The 18,097-nt window shown below is 49.9% G+C and overlaps 1 long non-coding RNA gene across 1 annotated transcript; it reads right to left on the bottom strand.

Annotated features, from left to right (window-relative positions):
- Nucleotides 1-1,713: 1,713 nt before the first annotated feature.
- Nucleotides 1,714-15,501, bottom strand: LOC138119643 (uncharacterized). Its single transcript, XR_011155560.1, has 3 exons — nucleotides 15,263-15,501; nucleotides 6,386-6,535; nucleotides 1,714-2,220 (listed from the first exon to the last, which is right to left on the bottom strand). It is a non-coding gene; the product is annotated as an uncharacterized lncRNA (long non-coding RNA).
- Between the last annotated feature and the right edge of the window lie 2,596 nt (nucleotides 15,502-18,097).

Below are 18,097 nucleotides of genomic sequence, written 5' to 3' on the forward strand. Positions count from 1 at the left end.
AGAGCAGCATAGGGCAGACGGGGTTAACTGTGTCTGGAGATGGTTTGGAAAGGCTGTTGCCTGACAAGAAAATTAAAATTACAAGTGTCTTGTAAGCTGTAGGGTATTAAGGTACATACACACATTTGTACACATACAATATGTGTGCACTCACACCTCCCTGGGGAGGAGTGTGGGCTGATGAAGTCCTTTCCTTTCTGTTCATGGTTGGCCACGTTTGGCCCATGCTGCTCTTTCCCACACAGGAGCTGGCTGTCTGGGAGTTGCCAGTGCAGCTTTGGGAAGAGCAGAGGAAGTAAACTGCCTTCTTCTATGGACCATCATAGTCTCACCATGCCCTGGGAGGCAAAATTGTGCAGACTTTCTTCAGCTGCCATGAATTTTCCTGCAGCTACAAGAGTACTGGTATGGGAGAAGAGGTCGAACTGCAGCCAGTTGTGCCATCCATCCCAGTCTCCTTCTCCCCTCTTCGCCTGCCCTCAGCACACCCAGAGGGATCTGTGCTGGGGACTGCTGAGCCGCTGTGGACATCAATGCTCTCAGAAGAGGAAGAGGAGGCAGAGAGATGAGGGGATCAGAACTGCATCTTCCTGTGGTGCCCAGGTTCCCAGAAACAAGCACTTCACTGGCCAAAAATATCAGCCAAGCAGCACAGACGCTCTCCCTTCCACACACACCTCATTGGTTCAGACAGTTACGGCAAATCCCAAAATAGAGGAGTTAGATAAATACAGAGAAAAGGGTTTACAAATTTTCGAGAGGGTGACAAACAGCAGCGCTCACTAAGGAGGGGAACTCTTTTTAACTCAGGGGCTTTTTCTTTCTGAAGATCCTTTCCCCACACAGAACAAAAGATAAGGTACTTTTAAAACAAAGTGCCCTGTAACTTGAAGACTGACTGATAGGAAGTGATGCTGGGGGCTGCACTGAAGCAGAGAAGAAATTTTTGGCAAATACATGCCTGCAAGGCAGAGAACAGCCTGAGCCTCAAGTTTACTTTTTCACAGCTCCAATGCTTTCTGCCTTCTTAAAGCCTGAGAGAGTAGCTATTTACGAAGCGTGTAGGAAAATAAGTATATGATGTAACTGGATCTGGGAATCAAGTTGCCTGCTTTTTCACCCAGCTCTGCTGAATGCTTCCTGCATTACCTAGCTTTGATGGACTTGCATGGATACAGATCACGGTACCAATATCACTGAAGTCAGCAAGGCACATTCACCTGCCATTTAAAGGCAGCAGCTCATGGAAAACCTTCCCACACTGCAAATGACCTATTTTAAAATCAGAATTTTTAATCGTATCTGATCCTCATGCCATACCTGATGAGGATGAGGAAAACCTACTGCCATATGTTGCCTGCTGGGGATGCACCATCCTCTGCCAGAAGGTGCAGGGGTGCCACTGAGGTTGGGGCGAGGGGGGAGAGGGACTGGATACCATCTTCATTTTACTGTCAAAGAGGCACTGGGTGCTTGTGAACACCCCAGCAGAGAAGCTGACACTCCTCCCTGAGCTCCTGCACTTCCCATGGCGGGGGCACTGGGCCAGCAGCTGCTGCAATGTGTAGAGGGCAGCCCAGGGGATGCTCGCCCGGCTGAGCTGCAGCTGGGCTTTCAAACCAGACTGGGAGCACTGGGAGTAACGGAGACCCTGCCGGTGCCCCTTTCTGAAAGGAGCATTGTTATTCCACGGAAATGACCTTTGGAGTCCAAATGTATTTATTTAAAATGAAACAACACCAACCCTACCCGCTCTTTAGGCAAAAACAAATTAGCTGTTATTGCTGCACAGCTCTAAATATGCTGTGGTGATCTTCTACACTTCTCTGTGAATGCCTGGTCAGTGAATACACGGGGCTGCCTTAACTCCCAGCTCCTGCTGCTCCCACGCAGGTGAGAATGACAGGAAAACAGTCAGGTCTCCTCCCTCGCTTTGTATTTAATTTCACCTCAGTGAAAAGAACTTGAAATGACCAGAAAAAGAGGAAAGCAGTTGGGTTGGCTTAAAACTGTTGATCTGGAAGCAAAAACCACTGCAAGTCTGAAGTATATTATTTTATATTTTAAAAAAAACGCTGTTGGTTCACCAGGGCTCTTCTCTTTCTTCTGGCCCTGCCAGGAGTTGCTGGCTTTTTTCAAGCATCTCCCTTTGCCGTCACTCCAGGAGAAGTTTGCAGGAGCTCTGCTTCATCTGCCTCTTGACTGGGTAGTGAAAATGAGCTGTAAAAAACAAATTTGGAAATCAGTTTCTCTGGCTGCATGACTAGTTTGTTTTCTTTTTAGAGCACCTAACTCTTTTCTTGGACCTTTATGTCCAGACAGAGTGAAGCGCAGAGTTTCCCAGCCAAGTTTGCGGTAGCAAAAATGGTGTGTGCTCATATCCTTCTCTACCTCCCTCCTCTTTTACAGTCCCAGCCAAACATGGCTTGTGTTAAAAGTTTGTGACCCTTGCATGGTATTTTCTGAGCCTTTCCAAGCCAAACCCAGAGACTTTGTTTCCAAACAAACTTGAATTTTCCATTGGGAGCTAGATAATCACAGTGCAGAGGAGGACACTAAAACCAGAGCTTGTGCTCTGGAGTTGCATATTTCCATAGCATCCTTCACCCAGGAAAATTCCAGAAGCCTACTGAAGGGTTGCTAGCTGTGAGAGGTGGGCGGTCAAGCATCCTGCTTGCCTGGAGGACACTGGTATTTGATCAGTTGGTTTAAGAGGCAGGAGGGGGCTGCCCAGGGCAGCCAAGGGAGGAGGACTGACCCAGGAAAGGGGGCCTGGTATGACCGTGCTGCTGCAATGCAAGCACAAAGCAACGCAGACATCTCATGCCAGCACTGGAGGGCAAAGCCCCTGCACCTTGGAGGCAGCGGTACTGCCAGTGTCTGCTCTTGGGGCTTCTGCCCCTGTCAGGGGTGCAAGTCGAAGGGGAGCTGTGTGTAGGGGCACAGAGCAGGCAGTGGGTTTCTGCCCCAGCCCTTGCACGACCCTGCGTCCATGGCAGAAGAAGACTTCCCAGCCTGGGCAGACACGCTGTCTCCTCTCTCTAATTGCAGCCTTGTGCGTGTCCCAGAGTGGGAGCTGGCTCCTTCCCCTCCATTGCATTGTCTCTTCCCACAGTCCAGCTCCCACGGGGCTCACAGCTTTTCCTCTCCGGCTCCCAGCCCAGCTCTGTCTCACTGGCTCTGTCTTGCCCTTCGCATCTCAGCGTCATCTGCTCTCCCTTCCCCCTCCTATTCATTCAGTTTTCCTTTTTTTAGCCACCACCTTACTGTACTCCCTTATATCATCTTTTGCACAGAAGTCCAAAAAGCAGTGGGGCTGCACCATGGGGACATGAAGGTGGACTGCCTGCTCCAGAGGCTTGCACCCATCTCCTTCACCTTGTTGTCTGTGCTGCTGGGCTACAGAGGTCCTGGCTGTGCCTGCCTGGTGGGGATGAGAGGGCCCAGAGCCCAGCTGGACAATGGCAGCACTGTGCCAGAGAAAGCAGCTCTGTCCGGCTGCCACCGTGGTCCGCATCCACTGAACACAGGGGAGGGGAAGGGTGTCCCTCCGTGCCCCTGCACACCACTTGCTGGGCAAAATCAGGGAGAAGATGGAGGGATTGATGCCTGAGAGCAGCGTCACCCCGCTCCCCCACGCAGTGTGAAGGCTGATGCAGGGAATAGGGTGGCTCTGCATTTGCCAGGCACTGGCTGGGTCACACAGAGCTCGGACATTTGCTCTGCTGCAGCCTCTCAGGGGAACCTTGGGCAGGTCCTTTGGGCCATGCTGGTGCTTTGTGATCCCTGCAAGGCATGGAGGCTGCTCAGGCCAGCTGCACAGCTGGGTCCTTGCAGCTCCATGCTCGAGGTGTGGGCTGGGAGTCCAGGCATGGAGCCACATGGTGTGCCCAAAGCCCTGGACCAGCACTGCACACAGGGCCATGAGATGCACCAGTTCAGGGGTCTCTGAGGCAGCGCCCTGCTGTGTGGGTTGGGAAGACCCACAGACTATCCCTGTGTCCCTTGCCCAGGTGGCAGTGGAGGGGAAAGCAGCACAGCTCTGCATTTGGGGGCCACCAAACAGACCTTCAGATCCTGGATGCACTTCTGGCACCACTGCTGGGCTGCTGTAAAAAGTGACTTTCTCATCCCTGTTGTAATCCATCAGCAGCACCTCACAAAGCAATGAGTTACCAAAAAGGAGCGATTGCAGCATCAAAACAATATTGCTGCCACTGGCGAAGCTGTGGTGGCACATAGCACCCCTGAAGAGGGCCTTCCCGAAGCCCTGAGAGGGACAGGAGTGGGGAGCAATGCCTACATGAAGGCATTGCTATATGCCTCACCTAGAGAAAGAAAAGGTGGCTCTTTCCAAGCTGCCAGCAAGCTGCAATCACAGCTTGCTTCCTTCTGAGCTGTCTCTAAAGTGTAGTTTGTGCTGAGACAGATGCAACCTTGAACAGAGACTTTCCCAGCAGAACTATAAACCCCCTTCGAACCCTGGCTTGAAAAACACCCAGATTTCTGTTTCTTCCTCTAAGGTTGTCACCATAGAAAGAACCACATGGGCTCCACAAGCCCATGGCAAGAATGAAAGACCTGTTTGGATTTCCCTCTATGCCACAATTCCTTCCACGCACATTTGTGCACATACATGTCATGGGCAACATCCCTATTAGAAAGCCTCCCCACAAGATTTCTTTTAGCTCTTAGAGAAAGAGAACATTTCCTTTGCTTCAATTCATGCACTGAATTGAAACTGGGCCTTCCTTCTTCTCCCCTGCAGGGACTAGAAGATCAGGCTGGGGGTTAGGGACCAGGAAGAAGTGCGGGGTCCTGGGTGTTCCATCCTATCCATGGTGGCTGTGGTGGAGCCATCCCCTTGCAGCCACAGGTGTGCAGGGAAGCTCCCTCCTGCAGGGTGAGCACAGCTCATACTGGGACATCCCAGGGCTAGTCCTTCCCTTGGCCTCATCAAAATGAGTCCAAATCCAGCTGACTTCCCAACAGCAGAGCTAGGAAAGGCCTGAGCAACTGCCAGGATGCAAGCCAGTCACTTTGTGATGGGGACACCTGAAAAGCCTGGTTCCTCAGCTCCTCTGTCTGGGACCAAAGCCCTGAAACAATAGTCTGGCTTCCCAGCAGTTGCTGACCCAAAGGATGCCGTGTGCTGAGGTCGCCAAGCCCACAAGGATTAATGACAGCTAGAGGAAACCGCTCTCCGGACGCCTTGCTGTGGGATTTGGCAATACAATAGCCAGAAGGAGCATGCAGGCTCCTCCACTTTTTCTCAGGGCCTAGGTAAATAATCCCCTTCCATGGGAGCTGTATGGATTCCCATAAAGCTGAATAATAGAAGCAGTTCCCAGGCTTCTGGTTAATAATAATTTTTTGCAGGCCACATAATTACTATTATTTTGAGAGTCAGGGACCTGGGAGACAATGCACAGACGCAGTATTTCCCCAATCAGCTCATGGTGAGCAATTTGATTTCACTTAGAAGGACCCAGCTATGAAACAGTAAGTACCCCTTGACCCTCAGGAAAGGAGCACAGTTGGTACCTTCACGCTTGTGGACCCACTGCCCCTGCACTAGCCAGGCCTCAGAGCTAAGAGCACGTGACAGAAACCACATCTCCACAGCTCATGAATTTGTCTCCAGGTCTTGCATGCCACAAAAATGCTTTGGAAATTGCTGCAGGGCAGAGCAAAGAAGCAAGAGAGGAAGGAATGTGCTTAATCAGGCAAGGGAAAGCAAGGCAGCTTCTTGCAAAGGCTAGAAAGGAGCATGGTGCAGGACCTTCTGCAGCCAAGATCCAAATATTTTGCATGGCTCATGCAGGAGAATGCAGCAAGAAACTGGTGGACATTTGTTCACAGCTGAACTGGCAATGTTGGAAGCCAGGTCTCTCTGTCTGAGGGTGGGAGGGCAGCTACATGGACCTGGCAACTGGGGGGCTTTCAGCAGGGAGAAAAGGAGGACAGGAATACCAGCAGCTCCAGCACAGGTAGGTGGTGCAGAGCACTGGTTAGACTTCTTGGTTACCAGCAAATTGATTTGCATGGCTGGAGAAAAACATGCTGTGGGCAAAATCCTGCCTTTACAGGTTGGAGCAGCTGCCCTGGCAGCAGGGTTGGGAGCAGCCTCACACTTCACCTGAGGAGACAGGATGGCTCGAGGCTGTACAGTCCCACCACACAGTGCAGCACATGCCAGTGCAAGGAAACAGGATCCGTGCCCTGCTGCTCACATGTGCCAGAGCCAGCCTGCCTCAGCCAAACCCTGCCCTTGGGAGCAGCGGGGCCCGGCTGGCAGAGGAGCCAGGCATGGCATGGCATGGCATGGCATGGCATGGCATGGCACTGCACACTAACCAGGCACAGCATGACATGGCACACTTACCAGGGCCACGAGTGGCAGGTTGCACCCTGTGGGGGTGCCTGGCACCCTCCCAGCTCTGCCTCAGGAGCCTCCTGTGCTTGCACGCTCCAGGGTAGCACTGGGAGAGGGAAGACAGGATGCAATTCAGTGAACACGTGGCTGACTTGACAGCTGTGGACACAAAAGGGTGATACTTGAAACATGTTCACAAGGGTGAACAGCATCTGCACAGGCCTGCTTTCTATTGGCTTTTCAGATTAAGGCAGTCTGGCTTGTCTCTTTTTCCAGCAGTGTCTTCACCTTGTTGTCCAGATCTGTCCACCCTTCATGGCAGAGATGGTCTGGGAGAACAACAGCAAGGAGGGAGACAGTCATGGGAGTGGGGGGTTGGAACTAGATGATCTTTAAGGTCCTTTCCAATCCAAACCATTCTATGACTCTATGACACGTGTATCTCCCCTCTCTCAGGCTTCTCATGGGATGTGGTGTTCACCTCAGCAATTGGAGCCTCCCACTGGTATCTCCTTTCACGTACCCCTGCCAAAAGGGTTTTACCTCCTGCATATTGCTTAACTGCTTTCCAGTGCCAGCACCAATTTTGTCTGCTCAGGTTACAGGAGGTTTGCAAGAACCATTTGAAATATAGGAGCAGCATTTAAAGGGCCCAGGACACAGCTCCAGAGGGTCTACTTGGCCAGCTAAATGTGGAGCCTGGTATGTGCTGGGCTTGCAGAGGAATTCATGTTTTTGCAGAGTTACAGCAAGACCAGGAAAGGTTATTTTTAGCAGGTTTGAGGTGCAGGCAACCAAGGCAGTTGCCTGAGGCTACACTCAGAGGCAGGGTGTACACACAGCCTCCTCTCTGGCACTAGGAAGAGTATCCTAGCTTTGGGAGCCTACTTTTGGCTGCAATCTGGTTTCAAGGCAGTTCATGGTAACTGTGGTTCTCAGAGACATGCTATGGAGTGAAGAAATGTTGGCTTTTCTGTTTCCAGGTCTGAGTAAAGGGTCCTTCAGCTTCAAAACTTTTCCTGCAAGCAAGCTTATGATTGCTGTGAGGCTTTGGGAGCTGCAATTCCCTCAGCCCTTGCAGCTCTGCCAGTGAAGGGGGAGCCAGGTTCAGAGGTCTACCTTGTGCCCATTGCCAGTCAAATGTATAAAAATAAATACCTCTTCCATGTATTCAGTTCTAGGCCAGAACAGTTGTCATGGGTCCTGTGGGTAAGATTGTGGTTTAAAAGGGAATCTTCTCTACATAGACCTTCTCCAGAGACTTTCCTGGCATTCTGCCCTCTGTAAACCTTTCTCTGCAGCCCGTGACACTGTCATGGAAATGGGCAATTGAAGTTGCCAGACTGTTGGTGTGGAGCACGGATAACCCCTGTCCTCTGGCTCTGCTGCTGCCCGGGGATGGATGGAGGCAGGTGGTGTGGGAGACATGGCAGTAGGGAAGGGTGAAGCAGGTTCCCTGAGGGGCACATGGTGTCCCCGAGCCCAACACTGCATGCATTGCCTTGGGCAGGTAGGGCACAGCCCAGAGGGTGGTAGAACAACCCTTCCCCGTGCCAGTTCCTTTGCAGGACAGGACCTGTCTGGACCACTCACTCCTTGGACATTCAGCTGAGCCAGCCAGAAGAGGGGCTACGTTTGACTGGGTGGCAAGGGCTGGGTTTCTCTAGGGCAGGGAGATGCCAATGAGATTCAGCTTCTGCCAGAAGTGGTTTGGAGGTGGTACTGCAGGAGGCCAGCACCTTCTACTCAGTTTGAGCTTTGAGGTCAATACCTCACCAGGACGCTTGGCCCCTCTGAGCAGCCAGAGGCTGCTCCCAGCAGCTCAGATGACAGTAATATTCCTGTCACCTTCAATTGCTGTCGTATTTGAGCCATTGTATCTGTTGACAATATGCTGTGGGGAGAGCTGAGGTGCTTTCAAAAATGTCTCTTCAGGGCCAGCCTGTGAGTGATATAATTCCTTGGTACCCTGTCAAAGCACCAGCACAAACATCAGCTCAGCACCCTGAGAGGCAGTGGTGGTGGGATGCTGGAGAGAAAGCAGAGAGGGAAAAGACAGAGAAGAAGGTGAGTGGAAGGGTGGAGGCTATAACCCAGACCTTCTTGCTTTTGTCTTTTCAACAATGCTCACCTCCTGTAGCACTTATGGTGAGAGAACCCATTTATATTTTGTTTCTATTCTGTTTCTCTCTTTGGGCTTGATAGAAAAAAAAAAAAAAAGCCAGCAGATGCAATGGAAAAATGAAGTGAGAACAGCAATCCTCCCAGGTCACCCTCTTTTTCCTTTCCACTGTGCTTGCCAAGCACAACCCATTTCGGTCTCTGCTGACAATGCTCCGTGCTGCACTATGGTGTGTCCCAGCCCTCTGGGGCATGAACTGAAAGAGAAACTCCTGGCAGCCCCCAGGAAATGCTGCAGTGAGGAGCTCATATAACCTCCACAAGGCTCCTACCCTGACACAAAAGCTGTGCAGTGTCACTGTCCTGAGCTATGTGTCAGGGAACTTTCTGAGGGTTGCAAATGGCCTAGGAAGACACCATGTCCCGTGTCTGAACTAAGGCCCAGCTACCTCCCTGAGTGCGTGAGAAATTGCAGGGCAGCCTGTGATGAGGTTGTTGACAAGCCCCAGGGGGGTTATAGACCAATCTGTCATTGTTAATCAAAAAGATTGTTTTTTCTCTCCACCTGTCCACAGCCCCCTTGACACTGAACTGCTTGTTTTTAGGTCTGTTCCAAAGAAGAGCTCCAAAATGCAAAATGTTCCCTGGGAGCATAATCCAATCAGAGCCCCAGGCAATATCATGTTCAGATGCCTGATCCCTTGCACTTGGTTTTGAAGAGACTCAACTGGAATTCTCTTCAGCAAAGTGCCCTTTGACCTGTGGCCTGCAGACCCTCTATTCTGAAAGGCAATTAGGGAGAGCAAGCCTTTTGCTGACCACTTTAAATTCACTGTATGGGACCTGCATCTTCAAAGGGAGAAAATCATGGGAAGATCTATAGTCAGAGAAGTTGAAAGCCACCAGTCCAAGAAACTGGGGGCACTTACAGGAGAGATTGCTGTGCTGGCTGTGGTTTATCTTTTTGTTCCCACAGGACAAGTTTTGCCTGCATTTAGAAAGCACTGCAGGACCTGGTTCCTCTCACAGTCCTTCCTTAAGCATTGACTACGGAATAAATAGAGGATGTTTTCCTTCCCTGAATATCTATTTCCTTCCTAAATAAACCATGCATGAGTCTGTTTGGGTTTTTTTAAGTTTTTGTTTTGTTGTTGGTGGTGGTTTTTTAATGGAAGAAAGACAAACCAATAGGGATCTTACAAAGCTTTTAATAGCTGTATTTGGTCCCTTTTTACCATGAGGAACAGGGAAATCACTAAACACAGAATAAGACCTTGGGATCAGCTAACCCATCCTCCTCTCCAAGGCAGGATTAACTAAACCTAGCCCATGCCTGACAGATGCTTTCTGACATGTATTTAACAGCCCTGTAACCTTCCAGCCTACTCAGAAAGTGATTCACTCACCTTATTATTTAGAGAATGTTGATGGTATTGATGTGGGTCTTCTTACTGTGTTTAAGGCACCTAAGTTTGATTTTTCCCCAGTGGGAAAAGAGAACAGGTTCTTTTTTTTTTCCCTTGCCTTTTGCAGTGACCTTTCACCTGATTGAAGCCTGTTGCAGTGGTTCCTCACAGTCTCTTCCAGGCTGGATGAAAACACAGCCCATGCTTTCTCACCTCCTGCCACAGTCAGAGTGGGGGAGGCAACTGAGCAACCCTTTGTGCAATTCTTTCAGTGTCTGTGATGGTGGTGATAGAGAGGGAGTGGATAAAATTAGGACTGGTCAAATGCCATCTGTGGTCTGTACTCACAGAGCTCAGCTGAGAGCAGTTCTCGTGCATCAGCACTGAGGTGCCTTCTTCAAACCACCCAAAGGCCTGAAGCTGTCATTCTGCAAAACTGCCCTTGTCCTCATGAGTCACTGGACAAAGGAGCTGCTGGATTTGGACTCTGTTACCTGGCCTGAACCCGCTGCTGATATGAACCCTGGGATCTCTTCTGCTCTGACTCTTAACTTCTTACACCACTGAGCTTCTGGGAAGGCTTGGACTGAGACCCAAACACCCATTCTGCGTGGGCAAGTTCACAGGCAGGTTTTTGCAAGCCAGTCTTTGCTTCACCCATGGACTATTTTCATTTGGATGGTTTTCCTCCAGTCCCATCTGTTGTTGTGGCCTCACAGATGCAGTTCATGGCTTGTTCTTGCCTCTTACTCCTTGGCCTGCCCAAGTCCCATCCCTGTTGGAAACACCACAGCCCTGAAGCAGCCAGGTACAGTATTCCCCTCGTGGTACTGGAAAATCAATCCTTTTCATGCACAGAGAACTAGAACTGCATTTAACTATTTTCTAATTCAGCACCACTCTTGAAGCTAGTGAAATGTCAGGATTTGGTCCATGATTTCTGTGAGGCTGCGATATGGTAAACTTAGGCTGATCCCTTCTGTGTAGGTGAGGCCAAACTGTTTATGACAGGACATTGCTCCATACCTAACCTATTGCATGGGCACACTTCCTATCTTTAGTGTTATTGTCTAACTCTCTTACACTTAAAACCCAGGTGACCCCAACAATATTGCAGTGGAGACAGCAGCAATATTGCAGCAAGACAAAATCATGTTTGCAGGTAACATTTCAACAGCTCTCCTAAGACCTGAAGCCTGGGGCATTTTTAGGTGCCGGGGAGGTTCCGCCAATACGAGGCCCCTGCACTGGAGCTTTTGCTGGGATACAGATGTCATTGCACAGGAGAACTTGGTGATTCACCCCAGTGAATGTGCTCATAGAGGATTTCGAGAGCAGGTGAGCACTTTTCAATACCACAGCAAGTGAGTGCTGTAGGCCAGGGTGCACTTCATGTTGGTGCTGGGAGCCATCTCCCAATGAGAATTTTTGGTTGTTCACTGACGTGGGGACCACCCCATGACCTCACCAACCAGCACAGCAGTGCCTCTGGCAGCTCAGCCTCACTGTGCTCAGCACTGAATGGCTTCACCACTATCCCCAGAGCAGCTCTTTCACTGACCTTGGAGATTGGTCAAGTCAAATTCACAGGTCCCCACTCAGGCTGCATGCAAAAGAAACATCTGCAAAATCATAAAATATTCCTTCTGTTGAGGGCACGACACAGAGTCCCTGCCCTGAGATGGGAGTTTTCCAGTGGAGATCAGTGCAAAGAGATAGGGTCTGTGCTGGGTTTGCTTTCTACATGGGGTGGAAAAAGCCACATCTTGTAAGTCACACCTCTACTGCAGAAATGCAGATGCTGCTACAAACTCTCCTGATGCACACAGACCAAACATTGTCTTGTTAGGTTCCCAGCTCCAAATGATGGATTTTGAAGCTCCTGGCAGACTTTATTCTGAATTCATATTCTAAAACTGTTCATGCATTCCCTTATTCCAGAAAAGGCTGAAAAACTCTTGGATGCTGACCTAGCCTTTAAGGTGCTGCTTTTGTTCAAAGGGTTTCTTACACTGAAAGCCAGGTTTGGTGCTTGCTTAGCTGCTTTTAGCAGCATTAAAATGTTGTATTATGTGGATGTCAGAAAACCATGATGAGGATTGCCCATTTGTGAAATTTTAGGGACATAACTTCTTTGACTGTGTGAATTATGCTGGTGTAGCTAAACAGATGATAGACCTGACCACCTATGACATGTCATTCCTTAGCTAATACCATGCAAAGATTGCCCGTTGTGGGCAATACCCTGTTTTGATGTCTCTGGCCTGCATAGACTGTGGCTTCCTCAGACTGCAATCAAATCCCAAGATTGCACAAAGGTTATGGACTGCCTCCAAACTTCCAGTTTGGGACCACTGCTGTGTGCAGGAGTATAGTAATATCTAAACTATATAATTACATCTGATCGCATTCACTTCAGGGACTTCAGGACCTTCGCTACATCTGCTACCAGTTAGGGCTGTGCAAAAGCAGGATCTTTTGGTTACTGAGCTGTCAGCAAGCCCCTGCTGTGCTGTACGTGGAGGAGCTGAAATAAACTACAGCTGGTAGTTGCTGTAAAGCCCCCCATGTTTTGCTGTACAACACAGCAGTGAGCTACATTGAGAAGGAGTTTCTTAGGACAGACTTTGCAAGAGAGTGGCCAGCCAAGAGAATTTTGAAGCTGGCAGCCTGTAATCAGTCTGCATGAACAAAGGACAAGAGTTTGGGGGTCTGAAGGGCAGTAGGTCCCAAAGCAACAGCATTCCACAAATACAAGCAGTGCTCAGATCCATTCAGTGATGACAGCAAAGCCTAACAACTCTTTGTATCCTGCCTGGTCCTCCCTGCCTATGGACACCTTGCCAGCTTCACTACCTGCTGGGGGAAGGCTCCTAGCAAAGAGAATCGATAGTCCTCTTCCTCCCTGCTCAGTCCCAGGTCTCTTAGCCTGACCAGCCCCATCTGGATCCCGATAGCTCTGGAGATGGGCAAGACAGAAACACACTGAAGTAGAAATGTCAGACATCTCTTTTTTTTCCTGCAGCGAACAAGTAGACTCCAGTCTTTATCATTTGCTTATGCAAGAGGGATGATTAGGAAAGGGCAAAGCTGGGAGGCTGAGCAGCCCAGGTGTAATGGAGATCCACGTTACGCTAGCACAGAGCTCTGCACACACGGTGCCATTTGTTGTGCCGCTGTTTGGCCAGGCTCCTGCAGCTCAGCCGGTCACGCAACAACCTCTCACTCTCATTAATGCCAGATTGGGTTCCTGCCGCCGCTCCCCCGCTGCTTTTAATTATGTGGCCACCAGCCAAGGACTGCTGGGGAAAACCCTACCCCTTAGTTTGGGTGTCAGCTGATCCTAGCTGAAACATATGGCTCTTGGAGGGGGGAGAGGGCATAAAGGAAAACAACAGAAATGGGAACAATTCTTGGGAGCAAAAGGGTGAAGGTCAGAGGTTAAAAGTGCAAGAATAGGGAGCCAGGAGGGAACACAGAGCAGAACCCCACCACTTCTGCCCACCTCTCCCTACAAGCATCCAAAGTGCAGGGAGAGAAACAGCCACTGTGGTCCCCTCTCTTCATCCTCCTCCTCCTGGGGCTGTAGGTGGTCAGTCTGACCAGGACAAAGAGGAGGCTGCCAAGGTCCTGTGGCATGGTGGGCCTGGAGGTGGAAAAGGTGCTGGTAGAAAGGCAGTGAGAAAAACACTCAGCCCTTGGGGAAGGAAGATGGGAGAGGTGCTGGGGCATGCCAGGTGCACGTGTGCCAGGTTCTCTCTCATGCTGCAGAAGGGATTTGTGTCCAGGAACCCCATAAACCATGCCGTGACCATGCCTGTGCCTGCTCCTTCTGCAGGGTGTGGAGTTGGCCCATGGAACTATCAGTCCTACTGGTGTCCTTCAACATCTTCTAAGGGTAAGGGTTTATTCCCCTTAGGGGTTGGAAAAAGGAAGCGAGTGGAGTCTAATCACCCGTAGCTCAGAAAAGCTCCAATTTTGGTGACACCTGCCAGGACTGTTCTCTGGAGCACTTGAGTCTCTCTGCCACCTGCACACGAGATGTGGAGGATACACAGTGGGGACTGATCAAAGGCATCCCCCCTCTGCCCCTTGGTGGTTGCAGGAGACCTGGTTGCTTTGAGCTGGAACAAATCAGTAGCAGAGACAGTCCTGGGCACCCCGGTGTCCCAGGATAACACAGAGCATAGGCAAAGGACACACGTGGCTGGTGCTCTGAGCTGCACTGATGTGTGCAGGAGAGGCCGCCCTGAAGGTCTCCACACGCCCCAGGTCTGCTCTTTACTACATGCCAGGAGCAGCACCTCCAAGCCCCCCTCTCAGCAGCCACCTCTCCTCGCTGCACAGAGAAGCAGTGGTTCCTGGCAACTCAGAAATCCCAGTCTGGATCTTTCTCAAGGCCAGCCCAAAGGCACTTGCTGTACTGGGATATAGCACCAGTACTGGGTGGTATTTTCAGGGGCAATGACAGCTGTGTTCCCAGGCACTCAGACACAAGGTCAGTCTGACCCTGGTACTACTTCCTATTGCCCAGCCCCAGGCAGTTCCCCACACAGGCCCTCTGAATTGCTTACCAGCCTCCAAAGAATCTAAAAAATCCCTAACAAGTCCCTAAAAATCTCCACTGTCTGCACACAGGGTCTTGGGGAGGATAGAGGCCACCTGAATGACAGGTCAGTGGTGCGCTGACCATGACCAGCTGCCAGATGCCCACTCAGCCACTCTCATTCTCCCCACCCCAACAGGTCAGGGGGAGAAAGTTAGATGAAAAAAATCCCCTTGTGGTCAAAATAATTACAGTTTACCAAAAAGAAGCAATAGAAGCAAAGCAAAACGAGGAATTCATTCACTCTCTTTGGGAGGCAGATGCACTACACAGGCTGCTGTGAAAAAAGTTAATTTCCTAACTCCATTCCTCACAGACCCAGCACAGACAGTAGACATATCTTGTCTCTTTTGTACACATGCTTGCAACTGCTCACCTTTTATTTTTATTTTTCACACTCTTGCTATATCACTTGGACCTGGGTCTGCTTCCCAAGTGATACCCAGTTTTTAAATGCCATCACGTCAGCTCCATCATCTATTCAAGAAATGAACCATCCTCTGACATCCTCAATGACCTCAGGAGCGCTCCCACCCACAAATGCCCATTGCCGTTGTGCATGTTACCACAAACACCTGCAAATTGACCATCACACAGCTCTGTGCTCATCCACACCCATTTGTTCCTACCACAAGTACAGCTCGGATGTGAAGCTGAACCTCTGTGCTGGCAAGCTACTTAGCAACGTGAACTCTCAGCATAAATTAGGCTGACTGCACTGGTGAGCAGCTCTTACAATAAAAATCACGTTACCTTCCCTTCTGGCTTCCCATCCAGACAATGTGGCAGCCTGGGAGTCATGTTAGGTCAAGAGATGTAGAAGTCTGAACTAGCTGCAGCTGCCTCAAACAGCTCTGGAAGGATCTTTTTCTCTTTGTTCAGTTTTGATCCTGTTTTAATAGGCAAGAGTAACTGGTTTAAAGCAGCACACAGAGTCCCTGGGAAACCCACGGCTAGAGCAGACACTTGGCTTTGTCCGGTGCCTGGGCACCTCCTGCAGAATGGGGACTTTGTATTTGCTTTTAGAAGATAACCAATTCATATAGGAGGTTCATGAATATTCAACTTGTGCTTAGGGTTGGGGAGAACAATCCCTAAAACAAAGAGGCAAATTCTTTTACCCTTCATTTGGGGGAATGTGTTTTTCAGCCTAAGGGCTGCAAGTACCCTGCAATCCCTTTCTGTGCAGGATCCATTAATGACCGGTGTTTTTCCAAGCCTGAGCGTGCATCACTGCTGAAAAATAGATGCAGTCAGCGAGGGCTTGGGGTTAATGTTTCTGGATGAAGGAGAGTTTGGAGGTGAGTCCAGGAGCATAAGGAGCCAGGCTGAAGTTAGTCAATCTTGCTGTTGTAGCCTCTCTGGCTTTGTCCCCTTTCTGTGGCTGTACCTGCCCTGGGAATATGTAGCAGAGAAGTCTCCCAGCAGTGGGGAGACGTGGACACGTCTTATTCTGTGTAGCTACTGCAGTTATTCCTCTGTGCAGTGAAAAACAGCCAGTGAAGATTCTGTCTTCCCCAAAGAGGTTTGTCAATAGTTGCATGCTATTCCCAAAGTTGCATATAGCCTCCCCCCTCATTTCCTTGCACGGCACATATTTGAATGCTTAGACACACTGTCTAGGTATGGTAACACACTACTAATAAATAATGATTGTACCTTGTTTGTCTATCTGCAATGACCCTGCATGTGTTGTGAACTCGGATGTTCCACCCCAGGCAACATGCAGCTGATGAGCAGGAGTTTGCCATACCACAGTGACCTGGGTGCATATCTAGGCTCTTGTATACATTTGCACACAAGACAGTTGTTGGTGTTGTTTACAGGAATTTCCAAGTGAAATAAGCTTTCCTTTAAAAAGTGAAATAAGCTTTCCTATTAAAAGTGCTCCTTTGCAGTGTAACTGTACCCATACTTGGGTTGTTACTGCTCTGACAGAGTGCTGTCTTCCCTCCCCTTCCCAACCCCCTTCCAAAATTATTACACTGGTAACACTTTTAAATACAGCCTTGTTTTCCTTGTCTTCATCAGAGGAGGAACTCTTCCTGTAACTGTTCCGTGTTGTCCAACCAAAGCAGCAAAACAAGTTGGGTGACCACTGTGTGACTGATCACCACCCTGCCGTGGGGAAGACAAACAGCTGGGGCTGAAGCTGGGCAAAGTGGGCACTGTTTGCACCAAATGAAGGTGGTGTTACCCTTGTGGATCCCTGGCCTGGTCCCAAAACTGTTCCGGTGGTGTCAGGTGAAGAAGGTTGCTAACTGTGTGCATCAGTGCTACCAGGCACTTGCCTGGAGATGTGTGTGCTGGGAAGAAGGCTCTCTGTGACCTCTCATCTTTTCCCACTTGCCAGGAAATGTGTGCAATACCAGCTCCTACTGACAGGCCCTCCTCCATGCTTCCACCTGTAGCCTTTCTTTTGCAAGCATGTCTGTGCTCCTTTCTCCCCTTCCAGCTTTTACCTCAGGACCTCCATTTTGTCCTTCTGTTCAGCTCCAGAATTTCCATCCCACCCCCTGCAGCAACCCTCCATTCCCCCTGCCCTACTCCAACCTTGTCCTCCCCTCTATCACCATTCCTCTTTTGTTTTTCCCAGGTGAGAAGCCGTTCAAGCTGTCCACCTGCTGACCAAGGAGGAGGAACAGGGATTAAGGAGAGACACGATCCATGGGCAGCAGGACCTGGTGCAGCAGAGCTGCTTTAGCCCCCAGCGGTGATGGAGGGGGCTGTCAACGTTATTGTTGTGTTGGCATGGCAAAGGTGGGAGGAAGGAGAAAGGGGATGTGGGGGGGAAAGGATTTGAAACTTCAACTGCCCCTTTGTCTTTTCACCTCCTCCAGTTTATCTGGTGCCCTGTGGAATTTATGATCCTCCCCCCTGCAAAGAGCTGTTGTATTTCAAGTCACAGAGTGCCTTCCAGCAGGGTGATAGACCAGCTAGCCTGCTCTTTAACAACCTCAAAGGGCATAATGAGCAAAGCCAAACTTTCTCCCAGCAACAGTTTTAGGAAGACTGATTATCTCTCTTTTACAAGTGGGAGAACAGTGTCAATCCATTCCAAATCCCTGTGGTGGAGCGGAGCAATGGATACAGCCCATTATTTCTTATATTCTTATATTCTAAGGCTGCTAACAATCTCTTTTCCTTTCTCCCTCTCCATGCTCAGCTGGACATTTGCCCGATTTAGGGAGAATAAGGAGATTGAATCTTGTCATTTGAAGAGGCAAAGAACAGGTAAAGCAGAGGAGAATGGGAGCAAATATAGAAGTCAGACAGAAAACTCCCACCTCAGCAGCAGGACTTGCCATCTAGGTACTGCTTTTCAGATACCCCAGATGAGGGACTTGAGGAGTCTCAGCCTCATCTGTTTCTCACCTCCTTGCTTTGGTGTGTTGCAAAGGAGGCAGGAGACAAGTTTTCAGAGGATGCAACCCATATGACAGCCAATTAGAAAACCAGAGCTCCCAGAGCAGCTCTGCCAGTGATGGATTTTACAAGCAGAGCAGCCCTTCAGTGAAACCCCATTGCTAGCAAGCATGAGGGGCAGCTCCTCACTCCATTGCCTTGTGTCAGATCCCTGTTCGGGGT

This window comes from Aphelocoma coerulescens, chromosome 1 (genome assembly GCF_041296385.1).
Source record: "Aphelocoma coerulescens isolate FSJ_1873_10779 chromosome 1, UR_Acoe_1.0, whole genome shotgun sequence".
Classification (NCBI taxonomy): Eukaryota; Metazoa; Chordata; class Aves; order Passeriformes; family Corvidae; genus Aphelocoma; species Aphelocoma coerulescens.